The sequence below is a fragment of the Pomacea canaliculata genome, linkage group LG5 (genome assembly GCF_003073045.1).
Source record: "Pomacea canaliculata isolate SZHN2017 linkage group LG5, ASM307304v1, whole genome shotgun sequence".
In the NCBI taxonomy this organism is placed as follows: domain Eukaryota; kingdom Metazoa; phylum Mollusca; class Gastropoda; order Architaenioglossa; family Ampullariidae; genus Pomacea; species Pomacea canaliculata.
Window position 1 is genome coordinate 17,583,933 of NC_037594.1, and position 16,210 is coordinate 17,600,142.

Here is a 16,210-nt window from a genome sequence, read left to right on the forward strand (position 1 = left end):
AAGGGGGGCACAGGGTCTTCCTTCGTTGAGAAGACATTTTTAGGTCTGTCTGTGACGTAGCTATCATGACACAGCTCTTTTCTTCACTTTTATTGTACTTTTACCAGAAAATGCTTGAACGAAATTCGCTTAACACCGAGAACGGATCGTTAACACCAAGAACACATTGACATGCTCCAGTTAATCGACACCTTGCAATAAACGCTTTTCATTTTGATTGATTGTTGTATTAAAATACAGTTTTGAAGAATTGCTTTGAATCTGATTCTGAGACCTTGTAGTTGACTGGCCATCGCATGTCATGTCTGGCGTCCCCCATCCTCACCTCCGACTTGGCGGTAAGGCACGCGTTAAAATATGCATTTGGCTGCTTCTGTCTCCATGCCGGATGGGGTTACAGCACGACCTGGCGTGTCCTTTGAGCTTGCCACGGCTTTTGATATGTCCTTTACATCACGAAGGGCAGAGGTCAATAGTATGCACGGCGGCGCGTGCAGTTATTTCTGGTGTCAGCGGTGTCAAGTGTGATCGACCCCGGGTGACAAACGCAACGCCTTGGGTTAGTTTAAAGAATGACGAGAGGAAACTTGGTTGCAGTTTAGCTTTTCTTTGTATGTGAGAGAGAGAAAAGCCGTCAAATATTTTTGTAAAGATGTGTGTGAAGGTCCGATGTGAACCAATGGTTTTGGGGAGAACGTTAAGGACGTTGGAAATTTAGTCAACATACTAAGTCCAAGTGTGTTCAATATATTGTCAAGATATTTGTCGACACAATGAGACTTTAGTGCGCTTTGGGCACTTCTGCTTTGGTAATGCAGTTTTAGTAATTTACTGCAGTTTTATAATATAATCCACTTTTTGTCATCTAGTTTTTGTCATTGATTTTATAGAGTATTTCTAAAAGTCTACGTGCACTTCTCTATTAACTGGAAAACACTAAATGCAAACTACTACTTTCTCCAAATCTCCAAACACCGCTGACGTCAGGATTGTACATGGATACGTTGTCAAGGCTACAGCCCATGCCAGAGCTTGGATCATATGTATATTAAAAGTATCTGTGTAAAGATGTAGCATCACAGTTTGACTTCTCTACGTTCACAGTGATGTTTGTAAAGGTGTGTGGCAAGAAAGAGGTTTTCACAGATTTGGGGTAGATAGTATTTGCACCCCACTAAATCTGGAATTCACTGAAGGTCTCTCTAAACGTCTAAAGGTCCTGTGATTTTTATCTTTGCTTCCTTCTCTTTTAACTTTGCGTGATTTCACTTCTGAATTACTTTTATACCTTTCGCTGGAACGCCTTCCTTCTATCTTCTGTCGCACCCTATCTTACCTTGTCTTGCCTTACCATACCCTTTCCATCTTTATTTATTTTCCTTTATTTTTCTTTCTTTTTTTCCTCGTTTTGTCTTTGTTTCTCATTTCTCTTTCTTGACATTGGTAAATGCTTTCTGTTGTCTCTACATCCATAGACCACCCATGCTTCAGAGTCTGTATCCGTGTTCCATGTTTTTACGAGTCCGACAAATAGCTGCCTCCATGAATTTTTATTTGCAAAACAGAAATCGCATTTTAAGCACATACGGGTATTATCAGTATTATCAGTATTATCATACGTTTGCTTTCAGTATCGCCTGCAGCACCTTTCAGGATTCTAAAGAAACTTCGTCTGTCAGCAGAAAAAATAATGGAGTAAGGTTATCACTGGCTCGCCATTTGCCGAGTTATTAATGTTGCATGAGGCTGACCTTCCTAGTCATCGACTGGGGCTTGCATGCTGATGACGTCACTAACCGCTCTCTAACGGGGGTCACAATCCGGGGATTAAAGACATCATGCCGCCAGTCAGCAGACCTTTCCATGCTTGCTGTTTCCTGTTTCCTTCTGATGCTTTGCTCAAACAAGCAATGTCTGCTTTTGCTTTTTGTTTGCCTCGTCCAGAGCTCACTAGCGGTATACGAAAGTTTCTACTGTTTCTAAACAGGTGAAATCGTTGTGTTTTTCAAGGGTTGCGACAGTTTGAGCGGCCATTTCTAGTGACGTACAAGGTGCACGTGTAGATACATCATGCAGGTGAAAGGCAGATGCAGACAAGATGTAGATCACCACTTTGAGACTCTCTTACCTCAAAATATTAAACAAAACAGTTGAGTAATAAAAGTTAACAAACAAAAGAGAGGGAGGGTAACAGGGGTATACTGGTAGTGAATGCCGGGACTTTACTCCCCCTCCCATTAGCTTCTCCCCAGGAAAACACATTGTAAAAATATCATGTGTTTCGATAAGAAATTGCAGCTTTTTTTCAACCTTTCGGTCAGAGAGTTGGAAAACCCACCCTGGGGATAAAATATTATGCAGAATGTGAAATGGAATCTGTTCTGCGTGGTCGCACTGGCGAAGACTGAGCTTGTCACAACAAATTTGTTTACATAATCATCCAGAGCATGTACACAAATATAGTCTAATGGATACTTAAGCTATGTATCATGTGTATGCATATACACGTTAGACAGCTAAGTATATATATATATCGCCCTCACACACAATCATGTACACACTCTTATTTACACTCATATTTACACATAAACATCTACACTATCCATATAAAGATGTCTACACATGTAATATCTACACTACACACATATCTACACTACACATATAAACATGTCTACACACATTACTCAGGCTGGTGTACGAACACGCCGCTGTCCAGGAGGCAGGCGGACCAGCAAGCAACATTGACAAACACAAAGCAAACACAATATTAGAAACTAGACAGCACACACACACACTAACCCAGTTCTCAGCAACATACACATCCATACACCCGGCTAACCCACCCCTCCTGTTTGTATGCTTCAGTGAGGTAGACTACAGCTGGGGCAGGGCGTCAACTAAACGTGGCAGCAACAACAACAACAACAACAACAACAACAACAACAACAACAACAACAACAACAACAACAACAACAAATCATTCTAAAGCAGACATTTCTCCAATAAGCTGTTTGAGTATGTCGTCTCTGTACCCGAGTGCAATGATTTCTGTTAATAATCAGTAGTTACAGCTTATTTGTTCCGTTTCAGAAAAAAAGGTATGGCATGTTTGAGGTCATGGGTCGCTGGGCGGGGTCAGCGGGATGGGCGGTGGCATTGCGATCAAGCTCCACGCGCGATTGTAAAGAAATGTTTGATTAGCTATTTGTAATACCAAAGCATATGAGGCTGTTTATTGTCTGGGTGGAGTGCAATTAAATCATGCTTTTATCATTCATCTGAACAAAACTTTCGTAAGGTTAAGGGGAACGAATCAATTAATTCTCACCAGATTAACCTTTGTCTTTCCAACTGCATGTCCTAAGTGGAACAAAATTATTTCCTCGCAAGAACGAGTCTAAGCAATCTTATGTTTGTATTTTTCTTTCTTATTTTTGTTTGCAGTTTCGGATTATTTTTCCATTTTGTGTTTGTGTGTGTTTGGAGGGGACGGCTATTGGAGAAAGATGGGGTGTATTTTGCTGATATTACTGAGAGAGGAGATGTATTAAACAAATGATTCTATCAATATGTAAGACACACAACGCTCACGTGGTAACATACTGCAGCCATACCCTCGTCTTGTGAACATGTTAATATCCTCCAAGCAAAAGGCTTAAAGGCTTAACTGGTTCAACAGTCAACATATTAAGAGGACTCAATAATTACAGACACCCACGCACCTCTAGTCAGGTAATATTACAATGTTTACGAGAATTCGATGTCGATGTCAGAGTTTTGACAAGGGTTTCAAATGGCGATAGAACTGCGTCGCACCGGAAATGAACCCTCAAAGTGATTATCATCAGTGACACTTCTATGCCTATAACATTAGTTTAACACTGGCAATAAGCTTACTGTGGAGTGCGATCTAACGTCGTTCCGATGACGCGGGAGGTAATCCACTGTGTGACGGAAGGGAGAAGGGGAGGTAATCCACCGTGCGAAAGAATGGAGGAGGGGAGGTAATCCACAGTGCGAAAGAAGGGAGGAGGGGAGGAAATTGATGTTTTACGCCGAGCCAGCAGCTCAGGCTACATCACAGCGAAGAAAGCAGCCCTGTAAATAGATGCCACGTGCACAGAAAAAACACTGGGACGGAGGGTACAACACATGAATCGGCGGACTTTGCCTGAAGGCACAAAGGAAAGTCAGATCATAAACATTTCCATTCAATGGATAATAGTGTTCGCATGTTACACTGTAGGTACAGAAGGCTCTGAGGTCTCCCAAAGCCGCTAAACTCTCTCTGAAGGCAGGTCACTACCGGGTCACCACTCTATAAACGTCTCTCTGCTTGTCTTCAGCGTTCAGGTCCCAGAACTCCATTTGAAAATGAGACAAAATACTTTTTTTTTTTTTTACAACAAAGTGCTTTCCTTAGATCTATCACTCATTCTATTATTTTGGCACATTAACTAATAAATAGTTCAGTAAGGGCCTTAAAAAGCATGAAAACTGCGCAAAGTGTTTCACTGAGTTACCTTGAGCTAACAAGGTGCTCTGGATTCCCTCCCTTTAACACACATCTAACCCTTTGACAGTCGGATCAAAGATATCTTCTCTGGTCGGAAGTGAGAGGACGATGTTCGTTGTCTACCGGCGTGCAGTAAGCTCAGTATGTATTCTACTCAGCGACACGTGTCGCACAGCAACATCCAGCAAAGATGGACATTGTGACCACACACATACACTACCTAGGGTGCTTATCCAACAGTCAGCTTCTCTCTTGCTTTGCTCGCAACCTCATCATTTCTTCTTCTTGCACTTTTTGTCCCTCCATCTGTCTCTTTCTCTGTTTCCTCCTACTTTCTTCCTAGGTAAGAAGATAATATCTAGTGTCCTGTGTTTAAATATTTTTTCCTTCAATTAATCTGGCGCTACTTTACAGGGCCCGCAACTTTGCTGCGATAACACCCTCCCCCACCCATCAACCCATAGACTCATTTACCTGCGCAGGTAGCTCACAACTGTGAGGTGGATGAAAACGCATCCATCTTTCGGTTTACTGACGGCGGAAACACCGATGTGTTTGTGTTAGCGTGTAAACCAAGCGGCGTCTTTCAAGCCAGACACCTGTTCCCGTGTGACGAAGCGCATCTCACTTACAGGCGGCGCCTAAACAAAGGCCGTGGGTCTGTGGGGCGAGGTGTGAAAAACATCACGTGGGACCGGCGCCTCCACACCTGCAGCACGCGCCGTGCAGCGCCGTCAGCCATCACACACACACACAGACACACAACTTTGTATTGAGAAGCTGCGGTCCACTTCAAGGGAAATGAGAACTACCGCAGCCATCATCATTAACAACATAAACTCTCGATAGTACAGGTAAGTAAGATATACAGCAGTAAATAACTATCATCGTTGTCTTACATCAGAACAACAGTAAGTGGAGGAATGGTACTGAACCTCTGTTTACAAGTCATGGATTTTGTACACATAAACTGAGTGAGAAAAATTGCAGAATGAAAGTGTAACAGGCATTTTAGTAGATGTCAGAGAATGATGGATTCTTTATTTCTTTAACAGCAAAGCTTCAGCAAGAGTGTGAGCATCTATCAAAAGAACTACACATCTTAAAACTGCTGTAATAATGTGAAGACCAGGGATTCTCAGCGTCTAGATACAAACATGTACCAAGACACTTTACAATAAATATAAGTACACTTCAAAACACAGCATTTGTAAATATAACTACTCTCTCTCTCTCACTCACAGTGCTCATACACCATTACCCTATACAGCAGCGGTTCTCAACCTGTGGGGCGCGACCCCCTGGGGGGTCGCGACGTGCCTACAAGGGGGTCGCGAAGGTGGTCATTTTTTAAAAAAAGTTTCTTATACTGGTATTTTTGTGAAATTAGTTTACATTGTGTAACCGAGTGGTGCGGGGCTCAAACTTACCAAATCGCTCTCTCCCTATCTCAAGTACACTGTCTCGGCATGCAGTGATCTTTCTCACTTCCAAAACTCAAAACACAATCCCCCTCTCAACAATTAAGCCTCCAATCTCCCTCCTCTTCACCTTTTGCCCTCTCTCTTCCCCAATCTCTCATCGCTGACTCCCATCTCCCTCTCCAGTCACACTCTCTTTTTTTTAAACATCTAAAAGCAGGCATTCAGGAACGTCCATTCATTCACACCCCTTTCATTCGCACGTGCTCACTCCTAGTACTCTATAGGTCCCTGACAGAAGGCCATGACCAGACAATGCGCTGCGACTGGATAAAGACAGCTGTTTTAATCCAAATTTTGGATGCAAGTACACGTGTTTGTCCTGAAGAGATAGCCATGGATAAGTTGTGCTGCGGAAAAGGAACTGATTGTGGTGGTTTTTTGTAAAAGAAAAAGTGAAGAAACGAGCGATAGTGCAAGTTTTGGGTGCTGGAGCCGATGAAAACAGAAAGGCCTGCTACGAAATAAGGAAAGTATGACAATGAATACTTTGAAAACTGTTTTACAAACATTATTGTTGATGGTAAAAGAACGGCCACAGTGTGTTGTTTGGCCTCGCAATATTAGCTCCAGAGAGTTGAAGCCAAGCAAACTACGGCGCCATTTGGAAACTCGGCATGCGGAGTTAGCTTGTAAACCTCTCAATTTTTTGAACGAAAATTGCTAAGAATACAAAGAGACAAAAAAACATTTGTCTCACATACCATCAATTCATAGAAAGCTTTGATGCTTCGTATCAAGTTTCCTATCGCATTGCTCAAAACAAAAAAAGCACATACGATCGGAGGTCATTGTTTAATACTGCCTGCAGCAAATGACATTGTACGGACATGATATGGAGAAGATGCTTGCTACGCCAACTGCAAGCCAGAGTTCCTTTGTCAAATGACACAGTTCGCCGAAGAATAACTGAGATATCTGAAGACCTGTCTGATCAGTTGATCAGTCATATAAAAAGCCAAATTTTTGCTTTGCAGTTAGATGAAGCTACTGACACTGCAGGTGAACTCACATTTGATTGCTTACATTCGTTACGTGTGGGAAATAAATCTTCTGGAAGACTTTTTATTTTGCAAGAAAATTGAACGCAGAGGCAACAGCCCAAGATTTTTTTTGGATTGTCGTGACTTCCTTAAGGACGAAGGCATTTCCTGGAGTTCCTGCGTCGGCTTGTGCACAGATGGCGCCCCTGCAATGGCTGGAAAGAAACAAGGGTTGCAATTCTTATTAAAAAGGTTGCTCCAGACGTAGTTTGGACTCACTGCATGATCCACCGTGAAGTTCTAGCTTCCAAAATTTGAGTTTGGAGTTGAACACAGTGCTAACAGATGTCATAAAAATGGTGAACTTTGTAAAGAACAGTTCTGCCAGGTCTCGGACCTGTTTTCTCTGATATGTCAAGACATGGGAGCCGACTATGACACCTTGCTCTATTACTGCGAATCAAAGTGGTTGTTGCGTGGAAAAGCTCTCGCAAAGAGTCTTTGAATTGCGGGAAGATTGTGGTGTTTCTGAAGGAGAACTCTTTCAACAAGGCTGACCTGCTTAAGAGACGACCGATGGCTTGCTGCTAATGGCATATTATCGGACATATTTGAGAAGCTGAACGTTTTGAATACTTCTATGCAAGGAAGGACACCACCATATTACAAACAACTGACAAGATGAATGCTTTCGTCCGAAAAATTTCGTTGTGGACGCAAAAGATAATCCAAGAAAATATTTTGATATGTTTTTCCGTGCTTGTGTAAGTGCAAGGCTGACGTTAACTTGAATCTTGATCAGGTGAAGAATGTAATTATTGCCCATCTAAGCGTGACTGCAAGAAAGGTTTTCAGCATTATTTCGCTGAAATCAGGCCTGACGAGAGGGGGGACAGGGGGTCTGGGTGTACCCGGGCCCGCGGCTGTCAAGGTGGGCCCGGCCTTGGTCAGGAGATTTTTTTTTCTTCTTCTCCTTTTCTTTTTCTTTTAAAGAAACTTCTTGCAGGTCTAACGACAGAACACCCAAGCATTACACATGCAGAAGTGAAGTTTCAAGTCTGTAGAATACAATTTCGGGGTGGCTGGGGCCTGCTCGTGAGAAGTATAGTCAGCGGGTATCATATTCTCCCTGGACAAGCCAAGAGGTGACGGCCGCTGACACCAAAGATTTTATCGCGTGTGAACCGCCCTGAAGAACGTTCGTTGCCATGAGATTGCTGGCTACAGGTGCCACTAAGGGGAAGGGTGGCGTTGGAGGAGGGCGGGCCCTGCAAGCAAAGTCGGAATTAACAGTGGGATCAGGCAAGGTATGTTACTGATGTGTGCCACTCTGTGAACCGACATGGTGGGGGCCCGCCCCTGGCGCTGCAACCTGTAAAGCGAGAGACATCAAAGGCTGCTTTTTTTCGTAGTTAACTAAGCAACACTGAGACTTTTTTTAACGTATCTCCCATCACCAAAAAACAACTACATTAGTCACACAGTAGATCCTTGATACAATGAGACTATTTTATCCTGTAATACTATCGCAGCCAGCAAAATAGAACACATTATTGCAAAACATTTTTAAAAACTGCCGTCCCAGCCAAATATTAGGTTTATAAATTGATCACGGTGGTTCTGTAGCGGGAAGTTTGGAGCTGGAGGAGGATGGATAAAGAGGAGGTTAGCATGAGAAAGGTAATTTAAGTGTAGAGGACAGTGTTCGCACGGTGGGTGGATGGCCCGGAATAAAGGTAGGTGAGGACAGTTATGTCACCGGAAAGGGGAGGACTCTGACTACTGTAACTAAAGGTGTGGGACGATCGCACGACCTCCCGCGATGTACCAGCATCGCCCTGTAATAACACATCGGCCTCCGACCCTTCTTTTGCTCTTCGCCGACAAAAGCCCCCGGTTAAAAAGGAGATACTATCTACCCATCATCCGTCCCCCAAAGCCACCTCGGAATCTTTCTTATTGTGCGCTAGTTGTCTTTCAGGAGCTGTCATATATGATGCTGTTATACAGTCAAATCTCGCTACTATGCCACCTACCGGGACCGAGCAAAAGTGCATAGTAGCGAGGTTCGTACAAACGGCTTTATGTTGCCGAGATCAAGTTACTTGTCAGTTACCTTTGCTCTCAAGAATCGTCGCTGGCGCTAGCTGTCTCCTCTCCGATTCTCCCCCTCGCCTCTTCATGCCTCCACCCCCTCCCAACCACATCCGCGCACCTTGCATCCTGTCGCTAGTGTCGACACGTCCCTCCATATCCGCCTCTCCCTCTGTCACGTGGCTGTCACGAGCCGCTAGCCTGCCAGCGACCACCCGACCACCCACGATTGCCAGCCTCCACCTCCCCTGTGTGCGTGCTATGTTCCATCCGCCCTAACTGCGATGTCGCACACATACCGTTACGAAATTGAGTATTTCTTAGTTTGACGGGCCTTGCGAAGTGGCGATGTCAAGGTCAGGGCGTACTGCGTCTTAATTTTTATATATTTTAAATATTTTTTTATTTTGTATTTTTTAGCATTTTATAGAAGGAATCTATAAAAAGCTGGGTAGACCTAGGTGGTCGTTATTCAATTTTTTCTGAGTTTTTAGTAGTACTCTGTGTGAGTTGGTAAGAAGAATGTAAGTAGCCTGTGTGGCAGTCCGCTGATTATGTGGTTATAACGTTGAGTTGTGTTGAACATTGAAAATAATACTGAGAAATATTACAATGTGAGCCGTTGTATACATGTTCTATCCTCTGTTCAACGGATGACTGAAGTGACTTTGTACAGGAAAAGGTGTGACACCGCAATTTTCAGATCTTGAAAACGAGCCAAGTTACCGCTACATCGTAACACTACCATACAGTATATAATAATCGAGTTTATTGGCAAAATAGCATTTGACAAGGCAGGAACATCAGTGTCAATGAGAGTGACTAGCGTCTCAAATTGACTGACAATAATGAAGTTTGTGAGAAAAAGCTCATAAAGTTTTTAGTCAGCAGGTAAAATGACAATATTTAGTACTGTATAACTTTGTTCTATCAACTGTTACGATTCAGCTAAAATATGCTAAACATTTCTATTTTTCTGTCATTTTTACAAAACCTTTCTAATCTCCTTAAATATTAAAAGTATTAGACTTACTATCTAACTAGTCTTTAAAACAGTTGCTTTGTCTTCTAAAAACCAACACCGTATTTAACGGCTAGTGACTGATGGCGTTGAAGTCGACCGAGTTTATGCTTCGTAAAAAGTTGGATGAATTCAAAATTTCTGCTTTAAAGAGTCTGAAGGCGACAGTTCAGTTCAGATATTTGTTTACGTGTAACAGCATGCGTGTGTGTAGTTATTGTGTGTGTGTGTGTGTGTGTGCGCGCGCGCGTGCGGTTTTGCTAAAGGAATAATATAGGAAGGACTTTCGATAGTGCTGCGTGTTTGTTATGCAAGTTGATAAAAATGATAACTGATGTGCTCTGCTGTTCGTCGCAGCAAACACTTTTTTAATGAGGTTATTAACGACACTCGATGAAGACTTGTTTAGGCATTTACTTCTTCCTCTTTACATGTAGAAGTATAAATCACTTACATATAGAACATTTCCTTGCACGTCAGTGAGCTTAGTACAAACTCGCAGCACTTAGAACAAAAGGCTGTGTGATACCTCTAGCAGTTGTTCTAATCTGTCGAGGTTTTGACATCGCTGCTGACGTAACAGTCCTTACTAAAGGGGGGGTCTGTGGAGCGGAGTGCTACAAGTCTGATCCTTTAACATCATTTGTCCTCATTTACTAACCACTCGCATGTAAACAACTTTATGTTCAAGTAGTGATGTAGATCCTAGTGCACTTGTCCTTATGTTTGCAGTCTATATTTCGTTACTGAATGAAGTGTAGATATTGAGATTCGAATTGTAAACATACATTATATACTGAGAAAATAATTTACGATTACAAGTACAAGGGGCCCGGAGAGGTCGTCTGTCCCGGGGCCCGGGCTGGCTCTCGGCGGCCCTGGCTGAAATTGATGTGACTAAATACGATTGGATTCGTAATCCATTTCTGGCTGATCCTAGCACAAGCGGGTTGTCCACGCAAGAAGAAGAGCAGCTCATCGACCTTTCGAGTGACCAATCCCTGAAAATGGTCTTCCAAACAACACCAGTGCCAACATTCTGGATTAGCATCAACGGTGAATATCCTCTCTTTTCTGAGAAAGCAATGAAAGTTCTGCTGCCATTTTCAACTTCATATATGTGTGAGCAAGGATTTTCAGCATTGGCAGCACTGAAGTCGAAATACAGAAATCGTGTGGACGCAGAGGCTGAGCTGCGAATATCAGTGGGTACGAACATCGCACCCAGGTTCGCTTCTCTATGCAACAGCAAGCAGGCTCAACCTTCTCATTAATCAAAGTGAGTGTCCAATAAAATAATATTTATTAGCTTTAGTAAAATTTCATTAACAGTTATACTTCTTGCAGATACGAACTTTGTTCTTCCGTTGTTGAATTGCATTGATTTCCTCGACGCGGCGTTCGAGGTTAGCTAAAGCTCCCCCCCCCCGCTCTTCCCACCTAGCTGGCTAAGGGGGTCGCGGACGTACCGGTGTTCGTCAGGGGGGTCGCCACATGTAAAAGGTTGAGAACCGCTGCTATACAGTATACACCATACACCACATATGGAGAATCACAACATCCTACAAGAGAAAACATCCTCACAGCCATTGGACATCAAAACAACACTCAGGTGGTTTTACTTATCTTACCCACACTCACCAGTTAATGCCAACCTCCTTTTTTAAGAAAAATAAATATAAAAAAGCAAACTGTATGACTTTCTTTCGCACTACAAGATATGTAAATATAGATATATAGACAGAGGCTTTTATAGATACAGACCTACAGACTACCTGTTTCCCTGTCAGACATATTGGCTGGATTCTGTGATCCACTCTCCGCTGTACATCCCTCTCACACACACACACAGTGAAGGGGAGGGGAAGGCAATGTCAGAAGAACAAAAACAGACTGTGAAAAAAGCAGGAAACGAACAGTCAAACAGAAGATGATCAGAAGAGGAAGAGAATAGCAGGAAACGAACAACAGACAAACAGACATGAAAACAAGGATAAAAAAGACTAACAAGAAAACAAATAAAAGAACATGGAGACGAACAAAAGTCAAAGAGATGAGGAACAGCGCAGGAACAGAAGATAACAGAAAAAGCAAACACAAACAGAAGACGACCAAAAGATGGAAAGAAAGGGAAAAAAACAAGGAAACAAACAGGAAACAAACCAAAGGACAGAAGTCGAACATAAAATGATGGAAAACATGAAAAGAAGAAAACGAAGGAATAAACAATGAAAAAAACAAGCCGAAATCGCCAGGAGTTGATGTGTGATATTAGGTTACCCCAGCCTCGCACCAGCTGATGTCGACTTATTTTCTTATCTCCACCAAATTCCCGAGTGTCTTGGGCGTGTCGCACTCGCGCGCCTGCGCACATGAGCGGCCATGCACGACTGCACGAGGTGCTCCACGCATGCGCACTCGCACCCGGCCGCTCTCCCTCGCCTCCATATAATAGCTGCTCGCACGTGCACGCTTATAAAATATATAATCCATCCTTTTTACTTTCTCTGTCTGAACCTTTTCTGTGCAGCTCCCGCTGTTTAAGGCTCAGGAGAGGTCAGGGGTGACCTAGTGCGCCGGTAGCTGCGTGACTAACGTCTACCTGTCGGTTAAACTGCTCGTTCTTTGTACGCATGTGTCGTCCAACTGAAACAGGGGAATTTTTCTGACGTAAGCAGCTAACTTTTTGAACGATTTGGGGATAATTTGTCAGCTACTGATACTTGAAGATACTTGTTAGTTTATATTAATTATGACCCGATGACTATAATCGGAAATACTTTGAGAATAAAATAATAAGAAAAAAAGAGATGAATGGATAAGTTTTTTTACAATGATGCATGTAGGACCTGTTTCCTTGGCAACTTGACTCTTCTTCATCAAGGACAAAGTTCTGATGTGTGATAGAAATGCCGTCGATAAAAGAAATTAGTTTTTATTGTCGTGGTGATGTTCATTACCAGGTACAAGGAACTTGTACAGCTGTCACTGGGTTTGTTCAGTTTGAGAATCTCGACTACTTATCGAGCTCTTGATTGCGGTTGTCTGTCTGCATGATTGCGTTGCATTCTTGCCAGTCCGTCATATGAACTCATCCCTTCTACTTCTTGTCTCGGCTTCTCTGTCCCTCTCTCACTCTCCCTGCCCATCTCTCTCTCTCTGTCCATTTGTCAATAAGCCCGATGGTCGATGTGCCTTCCTCATGCTTGTTATGTTTCTGACATGTGTAATCTAATGACCATGTAAAGAACATCTACAACTGGCAAGCTTGATGTCGTCACAGAGAGACCGGCCACAGGATTGGCTAGTTGTGTTCATACTGCAAACTTCTTTCTCAATAGTTCTTTCCATGAAAGCAAGTCAAAGAAACTGTTTGTAATGTTTGTTTACATTTGTATACGTACCTACATTGTTTACAGCGTGTTTACCAAAGAAGCGTTTTCAATACAAATGTAATGGACAAAAAACTTTTTAAAAAGAATTTTTAAACCAGCAAGAAACACTGCTAGCACCAGAATTTTAATGCCATTTATTCAAGGCTAAGATGCACATCTTCGCACAAAACATAAGATGAGAAATGGCCCTCCTGACATTTTCTTATGTATCGAATTCATGGGTGTACCGTAAAACAAGATTATTCAAATGCGCCAGTTGAGAATTGTTTTCTCTTTGTTTTTGTTTTTGTTCGAAACGTTCTGGAACTTGATGTTTTCTATCCTAGGAGAAGAAATCTATTAGCAGCACTTTATTTATAGTCGTTATGAGCCGGTGACATGGAGTCCCTTTGTGTGGTTTGAAAAGCGAGCCAGTAAGAGAGGAGAAAGATAACAGAAAGGGAAGAGCTTCCGAGACGCTGAATATTTTTGTAGACGACACCCTCATAATGTGGTCTGTAGTCCACAGAAATAGTTGGGTCAGCCTGCTACTCCCCAGGTAAACAATGACGCATGCAGGTGAAGAGGAGGTGGGTGTTATTAACGCCACGACGGAGAGAGAGAGAAGAGGGCATAAGAGCAGGCTTGGTGGTGATGGCTGGGGTCATGACCCCCAGGCGCCAGCGGCGATGGCGTGGGATACATCAGAAGCTCAATCTGCAGGAAGCTACCTTCTAGAGCCGATGGAGACTTCACAGAAGCTTCCGGTCTGGTGCTGATGATGCTCTCCTTTTTTAGGGGGCAGGGGAAACTTTGAAACGCGACGAACCGTCTCTTGTAGCTTTCCTGCCATGATGCCATTTCACATTCCTGTCTCTTCTCTTTTGAACGACTTTTTGTTTTATTCTTTTACAGACTTGTACTCTCCATAATCAGAGAGAGAGAGAGAGAGAGAGAGAGATTATGAGAGCTTTTGTGTGTTAATTGACAGTTGTATTGTCACGATGACTGACAACACACTTTATTCAAAGAACTGGTTTTAAACAGGCTGACGGTTGTCAATAACACGCTGACTCTTAAATCGAATATTAGATTGTTGTCAAGCACACAGATCGCTGACACAGTGGTGGTAGTTGTAATGATGATGATGATGATGATGATGATGATGATGATGATTCATTTCTAATACAACACTGAAATTTTACTCTTGTAGTAAAGCCATTTGTAAATAAGAACATAAGGATAATTACATGGGAAAGATTACCATACACAAGCAAGACAATTGATATATAGAAAAGATTCGTACACCGGGTGGATGGTGCATGAGAGTCCATCACAATTATAATTATCATCACATACATTTCCACACACACACAGACTCTGCAGGAGCTCTCGTCTCTCTCCAAGATAACATTTATTAACTGTCTGTTTTCCTCCCTCGTTCTCTGTTACCTAAGCTTGAACCAAACATAAGTTATCCTTTCACACTCTACCTCACTTTCTCGCACATTCCCGCTCCCCGAGACTTATCGAGGTGTTATCTGAATTACCGTGCAGGGTCTCGCCATAGTCCGGGTGCCATTCGCACCCCGGTGCTTCAGGGTGGCTCAGTCATACACTAACATTTGCTCGTGTCTCACTTCATTTCGATGCCGGCACGTGCGTCACAATCCCAGACCTCGCCTACCAGTGGCAGCGCGTGAAGTATGCGTCACAAGGCACCGGCCGTCACGCACGCTGTCGCGAACCCTTCCAGCAATTAAAAGAGTTCTTATATATGTGTCTGCACTGTGACGATCGTGTCCCACGCATGCATGCGTAAAAAGCCATGCAACGAGTACGTTGTGAATACCGAGAACAAGTCGGTTGGTTTTGTGATTGTCTGTGATTGTCCAATCGCGTGCGGCGCTTTGTCACTTCCGGTGTCACGTAGACCTTTTCTTGGATGCTCAGCTACTGTACTTACGTATTCTTCAGTCAATTGTCAACGCTTATTTTCCTTGCTTGAGTTCTTTGATTTCAGAACCGATAGGTAGGTGTTCATGTTCCATGCTGTTTTATTTATGACATTCCAAGCGGCAAGATGGCTGTCACACGTTGTCACGTTATCAGTCAGCTTTATCTGGAAACAAAGCAGCATGGCATTCGTGTTGCGCACTAAAGAATAGAACTAAACCACACTGTTTTTTTCTTATCAGCGCTCCCACCCTTAACTAATGACCCTGGCCATCCGGGCTTGACGTGTTGCTCCACCCAGGAAGTCACCCTGACTTGCCGGTGCTTGGAACACACGACAACGCTTTTTAAAAAAAAGTTATTGAACTGATGCGCGCAGAAGCGAAACACCGAGGTTTTCTGCACAGCTGGATGAGGGTGCGGGCGATCACGTGATTTTGTCGCCTGCTGCGTCCTGATCTTTCTGCTGACACTGGGTCCCGACGATCGCGATGCAATAGAAGCAAAGCATATCATCGTATCCATGTGCACACCAGCTCTCTCTCTCTCTCGCCCCCCCCCCCTTCCAACCCGTCGACTCTATTTGCATCTCTCAATGCTTCTGGCAACTCGGAATTTCCAGTCACTCTCCCTCCTCTGTATGGCTGTGCAGATGGCAGGCTGCGCCATCTGTGAGGTGACCCATTGTCAGGGCGGAGGTTGGGGGCGGCGCGTGACAAGAGCGACGACCGGTGTTTGGAAAGCCAGCTACATCGGGTTGCCAGTGGCGACGATGGGAGACATGC

The 16,210-nt window shown here is 43.4% G+C and overlaps 1 protein-coding gene across 8 annotated transcripts in view; it reads left to right on the forward strand.

Annotated features, from left to right (window-relative positions):
* LOC112563592 (Kv channel-interacting protein 4-like) overlaps positions 1-16,210 on the forward strand; it is a 195,201-nt gene that overhangs the window by 62,077 nt on the left and 116,914 nt on the right. The gene's annotated exons all lie outside the window — the stretch shown is intronic.